Source organism: Mirounga leonina, unplaced genomic scaffold, assembly GCF_011800145.1.
Source record: "Mirounga leonina isolate KUSES-001 unplaced genomic scaffold, KU_Mleo_1.0 Mir_104, whole genome shotgun sequence".
In the NCBI taxonomy this organism is placed as follows: domain Eukaryota; kingdom Metazoa; phylum Chordata; class Mammalia; order Carnivora; family Phocidae; genus Mirounga; species Mirounga leonina.
Window position 1 is genome coordinate 19,424,282 of NW_023270231.1, and position 18,733 is coordinate 19,443,014.

Below are 18,733 nucleotides of genomic sequence, written 5' to 3' on the forward strand. Positions count from 1 at the left end.
CGACATTTAAACATTAAACATTTAAACACATGAAAAAACACTCCCTGGGAGACCCAGAGAACCACCATCAGATTTGGACATTGGGATTTTTCTCTTTCTGATTTTGAGACTTGAAGGTCAACTATGAACTGGAAGAGAGAAGGAAAAGATGTGCCATAAACTGTGAGTAGTGGTTTTCTTAACGGGTGGGGAGTAGAAGCAGAGTTGGGGTGAAGGGGAATTTCCCTTTTGCTCAGTAATACTTCAATGTAGGTCTCAATCTTATGAAAATATAGTTGTTTATAAGGAGTGCAAAAAGGAAAAACACTTGGGGCACCTGGGGGGCTCAGTCGTTAAGCGTTTGCCTTCGGCTCAGGTCATGATCCCAGGGTCCTGGGATCAAGCCCCACATCGGGCTCCCTGCTCTGCAGGAAGCCTGCTTCTCCCTCTCCCACTCCCCCTGCTTGTGTTCCTTCTCTTGCTGTGTCTCTCTGTGTCAAATAAATAAATAAAATCTTTAAAAAGAAAAACACTTAAGCCCCTGCACAACCTGGTCCAAGCACACTACTCCACGATAATCACATACATCTTGTTGCCCCCAACCACAGGCTCAGGGGCTGGAAAGACCAGAAAGTTTCCTAGTTTAGCAAACCAGCCATAAATGTCAACTCCAGGTTTTGTGGAGACAGAAGGACTATGAGCTCTGTGCCCATTGTGACCTCCATAGGTTGTTCTTATCTGATTCCTGGAGACTTCAGTCAGTAGCTCAGGCAACACAACACAGCATATCCACGCGCAAATCCACCGTAGACCCTCTTCCCACTTCCTCCTTCCTTCTGGAGCCCAACTAATTTAGTCAACAGCAGCATTGAACTCCATGCTTTAGTTATACAAGCTACTGGTCCAGATTATTCTGCAGCTGTGCTTTACATTGTACATTACCCTCACTTTTCTACATTAATATTAAAAATCATTGTTAAAGTTATATTTTGGACCATGTAGCATTTCTATGTGCTGAAGATTCCCAGTACCTTGACACCTCCGTCTGTAGACCTCTAAAGACAATCCTGGTTTTCTAATTCTCCATTTAATTGTGAAACTCAGTAATGGTCAAAAGACATCAGTAAATAAAGTTGAGTAAAACATATGGGGCAACCTCACAGAATCTGAATTTCAATTTATAAAGTCTAAAGTGGAGAAGTTTTGGGCGCCTGGGTGGCTCAGATGGTTAAGCGTCTGCCTTCGGCTCAGGTCGTGATCCCAGGGTCCTGGGATCAAGTCCCGCATCGGGTTCCCTGCTCCTTGGGAGCCTGCTTCTCCCTCTGCTTCTCTCTCTCTCTCTGTCTCTCATGAATAAATAAATAAAATCTTAAAAGAAAAAAAATAAATAAAGTGGAGAAGTTTTTAAAACTTTTTTAAGGGAATTTTCAAGTATACATAAGAGTAGATCAAGAGTCACATGCTCTGCCAGCTGAGCCAGCCAGGTACTCCTATTGTAATTTTTTGAGGAACTACCATCCTGGTTTCCCTAGCGGCTGCACCATTTTACATTCCCATTAATAATTTCTTTTTTGTTTTGTTTTTGATTGGTTGATTTTACTTTCAAGGGTTGGTGGGTTGTTGTTGTTGTTGTTTCACTTTTTTCCCAACTTTTTATTTTGACATAATTTCAGACTTACAGAAAATTGCGTATAATTCCCATCTGCCTCTCATCAAATTCCCCAAAGGACAACATTTTATCACATTGGCTTTATCCTTTTTTCTTCTCTCTTTCTATTTTTCCCATACTGTTGGAGAGTAAATTGCAGACGTGATGCCCCCTTTATCCCTAAATATTCCACAGTTTTCCCAAAAATAAGGACATTCACTTACATAAGCACTATACAATGATCAAAATCTAGATATTAATATTGATACAAAACCATTATCTAATCGACATAACTTAGATTTCAGCAAATGCCCCAATAGAGGAAGAGAAAATCTTCAGATTACGCATTGCATTGTTATCTGTTTGATCTCTTTTAGTCTGGAGCAGGTCCTCTCATGGTCTTTCATGACCATTGATGTCTCAAAGATTACCAGCCAGTTATTTTGTCCTTCAGCTTGAATTGTCTTATGTTTCCTCATTTAGATTCAGCTTAAATACTTTTTGGCAGGATTAGCCAGGATGTGATGCTGACTTCTCAGTGTGTTGTATCGAGAAGCACATCACGTCAATTTGCCCAGTTACTGGTGAAGTTAACATTGATCATTTGGTTAAGGTGGTGTCAGGTTTCTCCACGGCAAAATCACTATTTTTCCTTTTGTAATTAACAAATATCCTGTGGAGAGGTACATTAAGACTATGTAAATTTTATGTCACTCCTCAGACTTTCACCTATTCATTCATTAGCGCATCTATTGATTTTTGCATGATTCAGGTATTACAATGATAGTTGCCAAATGGTAATTTTCTACCATTGTCATTCCTTATACATTTATTAGTTGGCTCTCTACTACAAGGAAAACATTTGTTTGTTTCAGTCTCCATGGGTTCACACACTCTTATTTTATCCCATGGGCCGTAATACTTTGCTATCATGATTTCTTTTAGTGTTTAAATTGTCCAAGATCGGGTCAGGAGGGAGCCTCTCCAAGTTGACTCCTGGGTTTTGTTGTTGTTGTTGTTGTTGTTGTTGTTGTTTTAATGTTTTCATCATCTTTGAACACTTTCTTACTTTCTGGCACAACAAAATGTTCCAGGATTAAGAATAAGCCATTTCTTCAAGGATTCCTGGTACCTCTGAGCGGAAAATGAAGAAACCAGGATCTGGATGCCAGGTGTGATCATTGCTGTGGCTGCAATTTCTTCTCCTCCTCCCCCATCTTCATCTTTACCTTCTTTTTGACCCCACAGAATTATTATAACATCAAAAAACTTTCTCCCCCAAATTCCTCAATGTCAGCTGCTTGCTAGCCAGTATTCAAATTTCCCCAATTGCCCCTTAAATATCTTTTTATCATGAATTTGCTCATTTAGGACCCAAACAAGGTCAACACATTGCAAATAGGTATAGCACTATGTACAAATGTGGGGATGGTAATAAAGTTAGTACAATAATGAAATTTTAATTATAATAACATAATATAACGAATGCCATTGTGCCCATCCCCCAGCCTCAATAGTTATCAATATTTGGCCAATCTTATTTCATCCACACCCATTCCACTGTCCTGTGCTTTAATTCTTTTAAAGCATATCTCACATGTTTTATCAATTCATCTATGAGTACTTCCCTAAAAGAGAAGGACTTCTTTTTCTCTCTTTCAATATAACCATACTATAATTATCACTGACCAAAAATTTTAACAATATCAGTATCAGCAAATATCCAGTCAGTTTTCATAATTGTCATAAATTTTTTTTGCAGTTGGCTTGTTAGGATCCAAACAATGTCTCCACATTGCATTTATTTAAGCTTCTTAAGTCTGTTTGAAAAATCAATTTTATGAGATAAAATTTATAATTGATACAGTGCACCCATGTTAAGTGTACAATTCTCTGAGTTTGGACAGGTATGTATACCTATGTAACTACCTGCACACTCCAGATATGAAACATATCCATTACCCTAGAAAGTTCTTTTGTGCCCCTTCTCAGTCAACTCCCCCCGCTAAACACAACCCCTAGCCCCAGGCAACTACTCCTTTCGGTTACCACAGATTACTTGTTGTTACTTCATCCATGTCATTGCATGTGTCAATATTTCACTGCTGTGTGGAATTCTGTAGTATGAATATAACATAAATTGTGTATCTTTTCACTTGTTGATGGACATTAGAATTATTTCCAAGTTTTTACTATGATGCCTAAAGCTGCTATGAAAGTTCATATACAATCTTTGTGTGGACATAATTTCAATTCTCTTGCATAAAAATCTAGGAATGGAATTGCCGGTTGTGTGAAAGGATATGTTTGACTTTAAGAAGAACAGCCAAACTGTTTTCCAAAGTGGTTGTACCATTTTACATTACTGGATTGTTTTCTTATTGGTGAGTTATGAAGCTTGAACGGGTGGACATCATATAGAAAAAAAATGAATCTCAATCCTTATCTCATACCATACACATAAATTATCTTGAAATGGATCATAGACCCAAATATAAAAGCTAAAATTATAAAACTGTAGCTGCATCTCACAAACGTTGATATATTGTATTTTAATTTTAATTTAGTTAAAATAAGTTTTAATTTCCATCATGAGTTTTCCTTTGACTTGGTCATTTAGAAGTGTGTTGTTTAATTTACAAAGACTTGGGAGTTTTACAGTGAATATATTTTACATGATTTCAATAATTTGAAATTTTATGAGGCTTGTTTTATGACCCAGTATAGAGTCTATCATATGCTCTTGAAAAAAATATGTATTCTGCAGTTTTGGGGTGCAGCGTCTTATATTACTTAAGTCAAGGTAGTGGGTTGTGCTCTTTGTCTTCCATATACCTACTGCTTTGCCTTATAGTTGTTTTATTGATTACTGAGACAGAAGTATTCATGGTTTTTGTTTTAAGTTTATTTATTTAAGTAATCTCTACTACACCCAACATGGGGCTTGAACTCAAGACCCTGAGATTGAGAGTCACATGCTCCTCTGACTGACTGAGCCATCCAGGCACTCCCAAGAGAGAAGTATTCAAATCTCCACCTGTAATTGTGGATTTGTCTTTTCCTCCTTTCAGTTCTATCAGTTTTTGCTTCTCAGTATTTTGAGACTCTGTTATTAGGTACATATACATTTTGGACTGTAAGATCTGATGAGTTTAATCCTTTACTGTGATGATAAGATCTTTTTTATCCTTGGTAACACTGCTTATTCCAAAATCTATTTGGTCTAATATTAATATAGCCATTCCAGCCTTTTTATGATTAGCATTTGCATGATATCTTTCCCCATGCATTAAATGTGTCTTTGCATTTAGAGTGATTTTTCCTCTCCGGTGTGCTAAAGCCTCTCCCAAGTGTGTTTTGGTGCTCTGCTCTAGATCTGGTTCAGTTTTTCCTACTTTATCCTCACCCCTCCTGGGAAGCAGTGGCCACTAGCAGTTGTTTGGGCACCCTGGAGAGGAAAGGAGGAAGGTCAAGACCTGTGAGTTGGTGCAAACTCAGAGCATCCGCTGAGACGAGGCAGAGGTGGATGGATTAGGTGAATGTAGATGCACTGGTTTGAATGGCTTAGCTATCTGGCAAAGGCACACCTTGGAGTCCACAATCTCGGACGCACAGAGGCGTGCCTAACAAGTGGAAAGTAAGCCTGATCCTAAATCGGGAAATAAAGGCTGTGTCCAGTACTCAGGGGCACTCAGCCAACTTGGCTGGCAAGCTACAAGATAGTAGTTTGCCTCGTGGGATAAACCCTTAGCAGAAATATGGGTTGATTTCGTCTGACTTGGATCTTGGAATTAAGTTTTGAAATAGGGCAACCTCACTCTTTTCTTTTCCAATTATATACTTAGTGCCCTGTAAATTAGGCCCATGCTGCCAGGTGGAAAAAAAGCAAAGTTCTCAAATTATGGCAGGAACATGGGCAAATGTGGGTAATGTGTTGATGTGGGTTTTCCCCCCCATTATTATTCTGTAAATTTAGACTTCTATATAAAACAAAGGAAACGTTTATATAAAATGTCACTCACGGGGCAGCTGGCTGGCTCTGTTGGTGGAGCATGTGACTCTTGATCTCGAGGTTGTGAGTTCAAGCCCAAGATTATTTAAAAATAAAATCTTTTTGGGGTGCCTGGGTAACTCAGTCGTTAAGCATCTGCCTTTGGCTCAGGTCATGATCCGAGGATCTTGGGATGGAGCCGCGCATCGGGCTCTCTGCTCAGCGGGAAGCCTGCTTCTTCCTCTCCCACTCCCCCTGCTTGTGTTCTTTCTTTCTGTCAAATAAATATATAAAATCTTTAAAAATAAATAAATAAAAATAAAATAAAATCTTTTTTTAAAAAATTGTCAGTCAACATTAATAAGGCTCAAAAGTCAATCCCCCACCCAAAAAATACCAAACCCATAAACTGGAAAAAAATTTTTTTTAAGATTTTATTTATTCATTTGAGAGAGAGAGAGAGAGCGTACAAGCAAGGGAAGAAGCAGAGGGAGAGGGAGAAGCAGGCTCCCCACTGAGCTGGGAGCCCGATGTGGGGCTCAATCCCAGGACCTAGAGATCATGATCTGAGCAGAAGGCAAGATGCCCAACCATCTGAGCCAACCAGGTGCCCCTAAACTGGAAAATTTTTAAAAAATAAAATAAAGTTATTTTTTCCTGAAAGCCTGTAGTTGAGTCTTGCTTTATTTATCAAGTCTGATATTCTCTGCCTTTTAACTGAAGTATTTAAACATTTACATTTCATATAATTATCAATCTCAGTAGGTTTAAATCTACTCCCTTGCTATTGGTTTTCTCTCTTTCCTCCTGCTTTTTGTTCTTTGTTTCCTTTTTATTGCCTGAATATTTTTTAGGGTTCAATTTTACCTTCACTATTGGCTTATTAACTATGCTTCTTTGTGTATTTTTTTGTTGCTGTTGTTGCTTGCTCATTTGTCTATGATTGCTCTAGGTTTTATGACACAGATCTTTAACTTATCAGAATTTATCTTTAAATAATGTAATATATTTCATTTATAAAAACTTGACAACAAATGGAAGTGTAATTTCATTTCTTCCCTCCCATTTTTTGTGCAATTGTTATTCTACATCTTAACTCTACGTATAGTTTAAACCACACAATATATTATTGACATTTTTATTTAAATAGCTTATCTTTTTTCTAATTTTTTTAAAAGATTTTATTTATTTGACAGAGAGAGAGACAGCAAGAGAGGGAACACAAGCAGGGGGAGTGGGAGAGGGAGAAGCAAGCTCTCCACCAAGCAGGGAGCCCAATGTGGGGCTCAATCCCAGGACCCTGGGATCATGACCTGAGCAGAAGGCAGACGCTTAACGACTGAACCACCCAGGCATCCCTCTAATTTTTTGTTATGTTAAATACACATAACAAAATTTAGCATCTTAACCATTTTTAAGTGTGTGTCTCAGGGCATTAAGCACACTCATATTGATGTGCAACCATCACCACAATTCGTCTCTAGAACTCTTTTTCATTTTATAAAATTGAAACTCTATACTCATTAAACAATAATTCCCCATTCTCCCCTTCCCCCAAGTCTTGGCAACCCCCATTCTACTGTCTGTATGATTTTGAATACTGTAAGTATTTTGTGTAAGTGGAATCATAAAGTTATCTTCTTATGACTGGCTTATTTCATATAGCATAGTGCCCTAAAAATTCATCCATATTGTATATATGTTGGAATCTCCTCCCTTTTTAAAGCTGAATAGTATTCCATTGTATGTATATACCACATTTTGCTTATCCATTTATCTGTTGATAGGCACTTGAGTTGGTTCCACTTCTTGGCTATTGTGAATAATATTGCTATGCATATGGGTGTGCAAATATCTCTTCAAGACTCTGCTTTCAATTCTTTTGAGTATATACCCAGAAGTGGAATTGCTGTATCATCTGCAGTTCCTCAGCATGCAGTTCCACAGCAGCTATACCTTTTTCCATTCCCATCAACAGTGTACAAGGGTTCCGATTTCTCCATGTCCCTGACAGTGTGTTTTGTTTTGTTTTTATAGTAGCCATCATAATGGGTGTGAAGGGGTATCTCATTATGCCTTGATTTGCATTTCTCTAATGTTTGGTGTCTTATGTGCTTGTTAGCTATTTGTATATCTTCTTTGGAGAAATGTCTATTCAAGTTCTTTGATCATTTTTGAATTGGACTTTTTTTATTTTTGTTGTTGCATTTTAGGAGTTCTTTCTGTATTCTGGATATTAGTCAGGTATATGATTTGCAAATATTTTCTCCCATTCTGTGGGTTACCTTTTTACTCTGTCGACAGTGTCTTTTGATGCACAAATTTTTAAAATTTTCATGAAGTCCAATTTGTCTGCTTTTTTTGTTGTTGCTTGTGCCTTTGGTGTCATATCCAAGAAACCATTGCCAAATCCAATGTCAGGAAGCTTTTATGCCATATTTTCCTCTAAGAGTTTTGTTGTTTTAGGTCTTAAATTGGATCCATTTTGAGTTAATTTTTGCATACGGTGTTAGGTAAGGGTCACACTTTATTCTTTTGCATGGGAATGTCCAGTTTTCCCAGGACCATATGTCCGAAGACTGTCGTTTCCCTACGGAATGGTCTTGGAACCCTTGTCAAAAATAATTTGAATATATATGCAGAAGTTTTATTTCTGGGTTATCTATTCTATTCCATTTGTCTATATGTCTGTCTTTATGCTGGTATCACTCTATTTTAATTATTGTAATTATGCTGTGAGTTTTGAAATCAGGAGGTGTGAGTCCTCCAGTTTTTAAAGATTGCTTTGGCTGTATTAGATCCCTTGAGAGTCCATATCAATTTTGAAAATTTTTTTCTTGCCATGGTTCTTTTTTATTTCTGCCAAAAATACCATCAGGATTTTGATATATATTGAATTTACATTGAACCTGTAGATCACTTTGGGTGGTATTGACATCTTACCACTATTAAGTTTCCAATCTGTGAACACTGGATGTCTTTCCATTTATGTAGGACTTCTTTAATTTCTTCCATCAGTGTTTTGTATTTTTCGTTGTACAAATCTTTCTCTTCCTTGGTTAAGGTAATTCCCAAGTATTTTATTCTCTCTCTCTCTCTCTTTTTTTTTTTTTTTTTTTTTTTGGCAGGGGGAGAAGAGACAGAGGGAGAGAGAATCTTAAACAGGCTCCATGCCCAGTGCAGAGCCCAACGCAGGGCTCAATCTCACAACTCTGAGATCACGACCTGAGCTGAAATCAAGAGTCAGATGTTTAACTGACTGAGCCACCCAGGTACCCCTTTTATTCTCTTTGATGTTAATACAAATGGAACTGTTTTCTTAATTTCTTTTTCAGATTGTTCATGGTTAGTATAAAGAGATACAAATGAAACTAGTGTGTTGACTTTGTATCTTTCTACCTTTTGAATTCATTTATTAGTTGTAACAGTGTGTGTGTGTGTGTGTGTGTGTGTGTGTGTGTGTGTGATCTTTAGGGTTTTCTATATATAAGATCACATCATCACAAGCAGATTGTTATTTAGCCAAAGATTCATGGGGACCTTCCATGCATATTCCTGAATACTTGCTTTGCCTAGCTCCCTCTTTCCAGTACCCTGCCCTGTAAACCCTAGGTACTTCAACCTTCCCAAACTCTTATCTCTATCTCCTTGACTCTTGAGACCATTGGGCCCTCTTTAAGTTCCCCTTTCTTACTCAACAGTTTAGAAATTCCTTCAGGGAGAAAGCCTGAAAAATCACAGGGCTCATCTTGTTTGTTTCTCTTCTTGCAGGGATCACAGTTCTGTGCCATCTCTTGTCAATATCTTAAAAATAATTCTAGCACATATTTGGTCCAGTTTTTCAGTTGTTTACAGTGGGAGGGTATTTTGAACCCTGTTATTCCTTCATGGTCAGTGTAGAAAAGTAGGTATCTCCTCTTAAGTCTGGAAAAAAAAAAAAAAAAAAAACACCAACCCAAATGTGTCTGTAAAGGATTAACACCATTGCTTATGAAAAGCAGAGTTAATTCTCCTTAGAGGATGTGTGAGAGTTAATGGAGTTGCTGAAACTAGACAGAGACATTTTTTTGAACAAGATTTTATTCTCCAAAGGAGTTGGAGGAGAACTTTCTGGTTGACAATGAAACACACATCCCCAAAAATGGAGGAGACAGCATTCTGAAGTCCTGGCACTTTTGGTGCATTCTGACTGGTTCTAGATGGGGCACGGGATCCCAGGGGGGCAGGGAAGGAGGATTCCTCCACCATAGTTGTCGATCTTGGAATTTCACAATTTTCTTGTGACATCCTTCTTTGTTTCTGAACTGCCTGTTTCTGCCCAGGAAATTCAGGCCCTCACAGGCCACATGAAGGCTGCAGGGACATCCAACTAAAGGATCTGCCTGTGCTGGGACTCTCTCCTCATGCCTGAGCACTAAGTTGACATTTTCTTTTCTTTTCGTTTTTAAAGATTATTTATTTACTTATTTGAGAGAGAAAGAGAGCAGGAGCAGGGGAGCAGAGGGAGAGAGAGAAGCAGGCTCCCCACTGAGCAGAGAGCCCCATGCAGGGCTCGATCCCAGGGTTCTGGAATCATGACCTGAGAGGAAGGCAGACGCTTAATGGACTGAACCACACAGGCACCCTGATGTTTTCTTCTCTAAGATCTGCAACTGTCTTTCTTGTTCTCCCAACTTTCAGCTTCTTTACTGCCCCAAAATATAGTCCCCCCACTTAAACCAAGTTTGATTTCTGCTTTCTCCCCCCACCTCTCCCCACCTCCTAGGGACCATATGGCAATATCTAGAGACTTTTCTTATTGTCACAACTTGCAGAGTGCCACTAACATCATGAGTAGAAGCCATGGGTGCTGCTAGACACCTTACACTGCATGGAACAGCCCCTCACACAAAAAAAGAATTACCCAACTTAAAATGTCAGTAATACCCAAGTTGAAACCCTGATTTAGAGATTTGATCGGATTGCACACGATTTTTTTTTTTTTTGCAAGACTATTTCATATATAGTGTTGGGAAATCCAACTGCATCATGTCATGTCTACTTATCTCAGTGACATTAAGATTGATCAGCAGATTTAGGTGTTGTCAGCCGATCCATCAATAATAAAGTTCCAGATCAGCTTTTCAACTCAGGTTTTAGCAGCCTTTGTGATCTTCATCTAAATCAATTACTTTATTTGAGGTTTAAAAATTGGGGTGATCCTATTTTTGTCAGTATCTCTGTATTAGCTAGAAATTTTTTAATTAAGTTTCAATTTTAATTCCAGGGTAGTTCATATACAGAGTTATATTAGTTTCAGGCATACAATAGAGTGATTTAATAATTCCATACATCACCCGGTGCTCATTGTAACAAGTGCACGCCTTAATCCCCATCACCTATTTCACCCATCCCCATACCCACCTCCCCTCTGGTAACCATCAGTTTGTTCTCTATAATTAAGAGTCTATTTCTTGGTTTCTCTCTCTCTCTTTTTTTCCTTTGCTCATTTGTTTTGTTTCTTAAATTCCACATATGAGTGAAATCATGTGGTATCTTTCTTTCTCTGACTGACTTGTTTTGCTTAGCATTTTACTCTCTAGCTCCATCTATGTCATTGCAAATGGCAATATTTCATTCTTTTTTATGGCTGAATAATATTCCATTATATATATATATGTATATAAAATTATATACATATATATATATGTATATGTACCACATCTTCTTTATCCATTCATCTGTCAATGGACACTTGGACTGCTCCCATAATTTGGGTATTATAAATAATGCTGCTATAAACGTAGGGGTGCATGTATCCATTTGAATTAGTGTTTTTGTATTTTTTAAAAAGATTTATTTATTGGGACGCCTGGGTGGCTCAGTTGGTTAAGCGTCTGCCTTCAGCTCAGGGCATGATCCCAGGGTCCTGGGATTGAGCCCTGCATTGGGCTCCCTGCTCAGCAGGGAGTCTGCTTCTCCCTCTGCCCCTTCTCCTGCTCGTGTTCTCTCTCTCTCTCTCAAATAAATAAATAATCTTTTAAAAAATAAAGATTTATTTATTTATTTTAGAGGGAGGGAGAGAGAGAAAGTGTAGTGGTGAGGGACAGAGGGAGAGGAAGAGAGAAACTCCAAGCCCACTCTGTGCTGAGTGTGGAGCCCCATGTGGGGCTCAATCTCAAGACTCTGAGATTACAACCTAAGCTGGAACCAAGAGTTGGTTGCCCAACAAACTGTGCTACCTAGGCCCCCTGTGTTTTTGTATTTTTTGGGTAGATATCCAGTAGTGTAATTACTGGATTGTAGGGTAGTCGCATTTTTAACTTTTTGAGGAAACTGCATACTGTTTTCCACAGTGGCTGCACCAGTTTGCATTCCCACCAACAGTGCAAGAGGGTTCTTTTTTCTCCACATCCTTGCCAACACTTGTTGTTTCTTGTGTTTTTTATTTTATTCATTCTGACAGATGTGAGATGATATATCATTGACATTAGCTAGAAAGTTTTGAAGAACTTTCAGTCATTATCAATTTGGTTACCCAGAGGTAGAGTTCATAGAAGATGAATAAATGCTTGATTACTTCTCTTAATTTGCTAGCTTTCAGAAAACAATGAATTAATATGCTGACAATCTTCAAAAGTGATTAATGAGCTATTTGTTTTTGTGTTGTTGGGTTTTTGTTTGTTTGTTTGATATTATAATGGACTCCTGTACATATTTGATGTGTTTCAATTCATTGTAGGCATTATACTTTTTAAGTACCTTTATTTAGGCATAATTGACATGCAATAAACTTTACATATGTAAAGTTGCCAATCTGATAAATTTTGACATATGTGTAACTTAGGAAACCCTCACCACAATAAAGATAATAAACATATCCAATACCTTGACTTTTTGATGCTTAAATTTTCCCATCTTTGGCCCCTTGTGGCCTGATAACTTCTTTGATTTTTGGTACTCAAGGTGTTCCTGGCTCATCCTGTACATTTCCTGTCCCAGACCTGAATCAGTCATTTCTTCAAAGAGTTTTACAACCTTTTAGTGGGAAATGATATTTGGAAACTATTGTCAGGGCCCCTCAGTAGTTAAGTATTTCTTACAGGCCTCTTTGGTCAACAGAACTAGGAAATACATTTTTTTTTTGAAAGAGAAAAATGCATTGTGTTCTTACTATTTCTTTAAAAAAAAGATTGTAGTTTTAAGTAATCTGTATACGCAACACGGGGCTCAAACCCACTACCCTGAGATCAAGAGTTGCATGTTCTACCGACTAAACCAGCCAAGTGCCCCAACTAATATATCTAATTCAAATTTAATATTACAATGTTTTCATTTAATCTCTTTGATTTTATTTTTTTCTTATTTATTTATTTGAGAGAGGAAGAGAGTAAGAGAGAGAGAGAGAGAGAATGCACACGAGCCAGGGGAGGGGCAGAGAAGCAGACTCCCTGCTGAGCAGGAAGCCTGACATGGGACTCGATCCCAGGACCCTGGGATCATGACCTGAGCCAAAGGCAGACAGACGCTTAACTGACTGAGCCACCCAGGCACACTTAATCTCTTTGTTTTTAGGTGTATTTTCCCTTTCACTGAAAAATCTTGGTTCTAATGCATAACATACTCTTTTAAAATATATTTACATGTATATATAGTTTTAAAATAACAATATCAATATTATTACTGACACTAGATTACTGAGTATCATTTAAGATTTCTTCACTATTCTTTCTGTTCTTAGATTACAACCTATAGGGAATATACAGGCAAATTACGTGTTTTAAATTCACCTGAAATTGTTATTTTTCTCTGTAGTCGAGCCACTAACTTCATATACAGTGTCACAGCCCGGGTCCCATGGATAACATAGCCTGAATAAAAAGCTTACTTGTTTAAACTTTCCTGGGGAGTGCAATCCCAGGGAATCAGGCATGACAGAAGCAGGGAGTAGGGCAGGGAAAGACGGAGGGCACATACAAGGGGCTGACTACTGCTTCGTAGCAAGTGTATTGCTCCACCCCAGAGAGACCATTTGAATGATTGCATCTCAAGAGAGCTCATCATGGGGCAGGAAATGGGCTTTTATTTGGTGGGTCCCATTTCTTATCTGCCTGGGTCTTGCTCCCTGGCGACATTAATTCCCCTGTGCTTCTGAGTTATGCATGTATGGGCATTGTGCTGGCCTGTAGTGTCTTGCGCTTCAGGAACAATAGGCAGGTGTAGGAGGCAGGAGGCTTGTGGTACATGCGTGAGGTGAGCTGCTGTTGGATTGTGTCTGGGTAAGTTGGTCACCAGGGTGGTGGCCAGACAGAATCTATGTAGAGTTGGTCGCCATAGAAGTGGCTGAGGTGAAGCAAGTGGCCAAGAGCCTTGGAGACAGTTGGGAGTGCAAAGATCTGAGGTCAAATCTAAGAGGTGGTAGATACAGTCACCCTCCTTGTACTGCTCAGTGCTGCTCCTTTCCCTCATTATGTCCAGTCCCATACTACAATATAGATTCCCTGCCATTTGGGGGACAAAATGCCTTCACTCCTTCCAAGAGGGACTGTGCAAGTCCAATCACTTACAGAAGTCCCTTTAATGTAGTAACCAGCCACAGTCTCTGTAAAGACATAAGGCAAGTGAGTTAGGGAAATAAACTACAGTTCTCTGAAGCTACAGCTGGTCCCAAGGCTGTAAGTGATGATCATAGTATCTCTTTCCTCCATTACTCATTCTAGGTTCCTTCACTCTTGTCTTAATACTTCAGTTGGCCTGATTGCTTTCCAGTGTATTAACCCAGACTTTCATTTCTGAAGGGTCTGAGCCTTTAGTTGCCTTTCCCTTGTCAAATCATAGTTGTTAACAATTGCTTATTTTCTGTTATCACTGGGTATGGGAGTACCCAGAGATGTTCCAGTGAATCCCTTGGACTCCAGACATATTCCTCCTGATTCCATTGTGCGTACCAGGAACACTGGCCCCTCATTGTCATCAGGGGCATTCACTGGCCGGTATGATAGCTCCACCATCTCCAGGTTCACAGGCATAAGGACCCTGAGGTGTCCAAATGGTAATCGTAGCACCCAGTTCAGTGGAACCCACACTCTGTCCCCTGAGAAACATGCTCCTCCTCTCTGAATCAGACAGAGCCTAAGATTGTGGGGACAATTTAAATGCATCTGGGTTATTTAAACCATCTGTAAATAGATCTCCTGCTTTTCTTCCCTTTTCCATTCTGCCAACTGAGGTGTTGTTTGAACTTGTTCACAGTTCACAAATCATGTAATTTTTTTTATGGGCATGGGGGTTTAAAAAGGGCAATAACATATCTCCGTTTTAAAGGTCACCTGTTATCAGCACTCTTTTCCCCCATCACCCAAAATTGATGTTGTCCTTCTTTTATCTTTTGATTTGAGATGCTCTAATTAAAGACCATCCCTCTATATCTCACAGACAGTTGCTTAATTTTCCCATTTAGTCCCCATGGCTTTAGTCCCATAAGAGGCCCCCCTCCCCCATCACAGCCATGAGGCCCTGCTCTAAGGATTTAGCCTGTGCCAAATATTTACAGACCTTGTACTCCATACCCAGTGCAGTTCTCAGCACTAAGGTTGCAGTGGTGGCTCAAGCCAACTTGGCCTCTGTTACCCTCATGGAATGCAGAGCTGGGAAATAGAAAATAAATAGGTAAACAAGATAATAGCATCTAGTGATAAGTGCTTTGGAGAAAACATATTTAGGTCTTCATTGAGGATACAGCACACATGTGCTGAGATCTGAATGTCAAAAGGAGCCAGCCATGTGAGGACTCAAGGAGAGTGTTCCAGGCAGCAGGCCCTGCAAATGCAAAATCCCTGAGGTATAAATGAGAATAAGAGGTGGAAGTTTGAAAGTAATGAGCTCCCAGTAATGAGGTCAGAGAACCACTAGGGGCCAGATCACATAGGGCCTTGTAGACCACATTAAGGAGCTTGATTCCATTCCAAGGACAATGGGAAGCCAATAGGGGTTTTGAGTCGGGAAATGATAGAATCTGATTTACTTTTGTAAAAAGATTCTCGGGGCACCTGGGTGACCCAGTTGGCTGAATGTCCAACTCTTGATCTCAGTTCAGGTCTTGATTTCATCATCGTGAATTCAAGCCACATTGGGCTTCATGCTGGGCATGGAGCCTACTTGAAAAGAAAAGAAAAGAACACCTGGGTGGCTCAGTTGGTTGGGCAACTTCCTTCGGGTAGGGTCATGATCTCAGGGTCCTGGGATAGAGTCCCGTGTCGGGCTCCTTGCTTGGCAGAGAGTCTACTTTTCCCTCTCCCTCTGTCACTCCCCCTCGCTTGTGTGCTCTCGCTTTTAATCTCTCTCTCTCAAATAAATGAAATCTTTTTAAAAATTATAAAAAAGAAAAGAAAACAAAACAAAAAAGAAAAAGATTCTCTGGCAGCTGTGATGAGACTGAGAGAGGGGTAAAATCAAGGAGATGAATTAGTTAATACATAACTACAGTGATCCAGGTGAGAGATGAGATAAGGGTGCTAATAGGGCCTATGTTACTGATACAGTCTGCTACCAACTACATACTTTTGGGTCTCTATCATTTCCTGCCTGATACTGCAGTTAACTTCCTGCTAGACTAGGAGATCCCTAATGCCAGGTCATCCTGAAAACTAAGTAATTGTAAGACAGTAACAAATGTGTGTTGAATCAGTCTACAGTAGTAATTTCTGCAAAGGACTTTAGCATTGACAAAGCCTTTCTTTTTCTTTTTTTTTTTAAGGTTTGTTTATTTTACAGAGAGAGAGAGTACACATGCGTGTGCAAGCGGGAGAAAGGCAGAGGGAGAGGGAGAGAAGCAGACTCCCCACTGAGTGCAGGGCTCCACATGGGGCTCTATCTCATGGCCCTGAGATCATGACCCTGAGACCATGACCTGAGCCAAAATCAAGAGTCCGACTGAGCCACCCAGATGCTTGACAAAGCCTTTTCTTAATCCATTATTTCATTTCATTCTTTTCTCAAGTCTGCAAAGTAACTATGATTAGACCATGGACTTTACATGTCCTCTTTGATTTAATACTTGCCATGACCTTGTGAGGTAGGGACTATTTGTTTAGAGCTGAGAGATGAACAAACTGCCGCAGTCACACAATTAATGGTGGCAACAGTTTGTACTCAGGCCTCCCTGAAGAGCATGAGATGGATGTACTTGTGACTTTTGTAAGGCAAAACTTTGCCTCCAAGCCTAATTTGTTTCATCAGTCCAAATACCCCTAGCAGAAGCCTGAGGATCTGTAATACACTACGTGGTGCAGGTATTACCTTTCTCATTAATTTGATGGGGCAAGAGGCCAAACAAACAAAAAACTGTTGCTGGCATCTCAATGGTCTGCTTTACTCAGCAATCAAGATGCTGTGTCCCCAACTGATAGAACATATCTTAGGTTCCAGCCACTCTGAAATTGAGGGCTTGTTCTAGGATTTCCATGACTCGGCAGGACAGAATTTGTCCTTTATCAGGAACAAAATGGTAAGGCATCAACAAAACTATTACTAGGATTAGAGAAACAAATGTATTCATTAGATTCTCTAAAATAGCTCAGTCACAAATCCTAGCGTATGGCATAAAACTAGGACTCAAAAACCTACCACACGCACACACACACACACACACACACACACACACACACACTTGATCCTCCCAGAGAGTGATGAAATTCATTTAATTGACCATTAAACTGTGTGTAGCATGTGGTCCAATCTGGTTCAGCATAAGCACTCAATAAATATTTGTTGAGTGAATTCCTAAAATCTATACATTAGTATAATTAATAAATCTATTAAAAGATCTTTATTTTTTTAAGATTTTATTTATTCATTTGACAGAGAAAGAGAGCACAAGCAGGGGGAGCGGCAGGCAGAGGGAGAGGGAGAAGCAGACTCCTTGCTGAGCAAGGAGCCCAATGCGGGACTCGATCCCAGGACCCTGGGATCATGACCCGAGCCGAAGGCACATGTTTAGCCAACTGAGCCACCCAGGCATCCCTAAAAAGATCTTTAGAATGTTTTAGAACTTCACTATCCAATACAGTAGTCACTATCCACATGTGGCAATTGAATACTTGAAAAGTGACTAGTCCAAATAGAGATATGGGATAAGTACAAAATTCACAGTGGATTTTAAAGACTTAATTAATACAAAAAAAGAGAGAGTATTTTGGATATATTGTGTTAAATAAAGTATATTACTAAACATAATTTCACCTGTGTTAAATGTGGCTACTAGAGTATTTAAAATTACACATGTGGCTCACATTATATTTTGATTGGACAGCACTGCTCTAAAAGGCAGAATAAACTTCAGGGGGAAAAATTGTTCTTAAAGGAGAGGGCAAGCCATTAATCAATTACACTTTCCATACTTTTCACCTTGAATTTATTGAGAAATCATAGGTTTCTTCAAAGGCCAACTTCTCCCATGGCAAACAAAGGGCATCAGGATTCTATCAAGGTCAGAGGGGCACACTGGCAGCTCATAGGCTAGAATGTGGCTTGCAATTATGGTTGACAGAGTAATTTTCTTAAAAACTGAATAAGTTATCACCATTTTATTTTATTTTTTATTTTTTTAAAGATTTTGTTTATTTATTTGACAGAGAGACACAGCGAGAGAGGGAACACAAGCAGGGGGAGTAGGAGAGGGAGAAACAGGCTTCCCACTGAACAGGGAACCCGTTGCGGGGCTCGATCCCTGGACCCTGGGATCATGACCTGAGCCGAAGGCAGACGCCCAACGACTGAGCCACCCAGGCGCCCCAGGTATCACCATTTTAAAATGAGATTTCATATGCAGCTCCAAATTTGTAAGTGCCCCCTTTTTTTTTTAATTTAAATTTTAGGTAGTTAACATAGAGTGCAATATTGATTTCTGGAGTAGAATTCAGTGATTCATCACTTACATACAACACCCAGTGCTCATCACAGCAAGTGCCCTCCTTAATAACCATCACCCATCTAGCCCATCCCCCATCCACATCCCTCCATCAACCCTCAGTTTGTTCTCTATCGTTAAGTCTCTTATGGCGGGATGCCTGGGTGGTTCAGCTGGTTAAGTGTCTGCCTTCGGCTCAGGTCATGATCCCAGGGTCCTGGGATGGAGT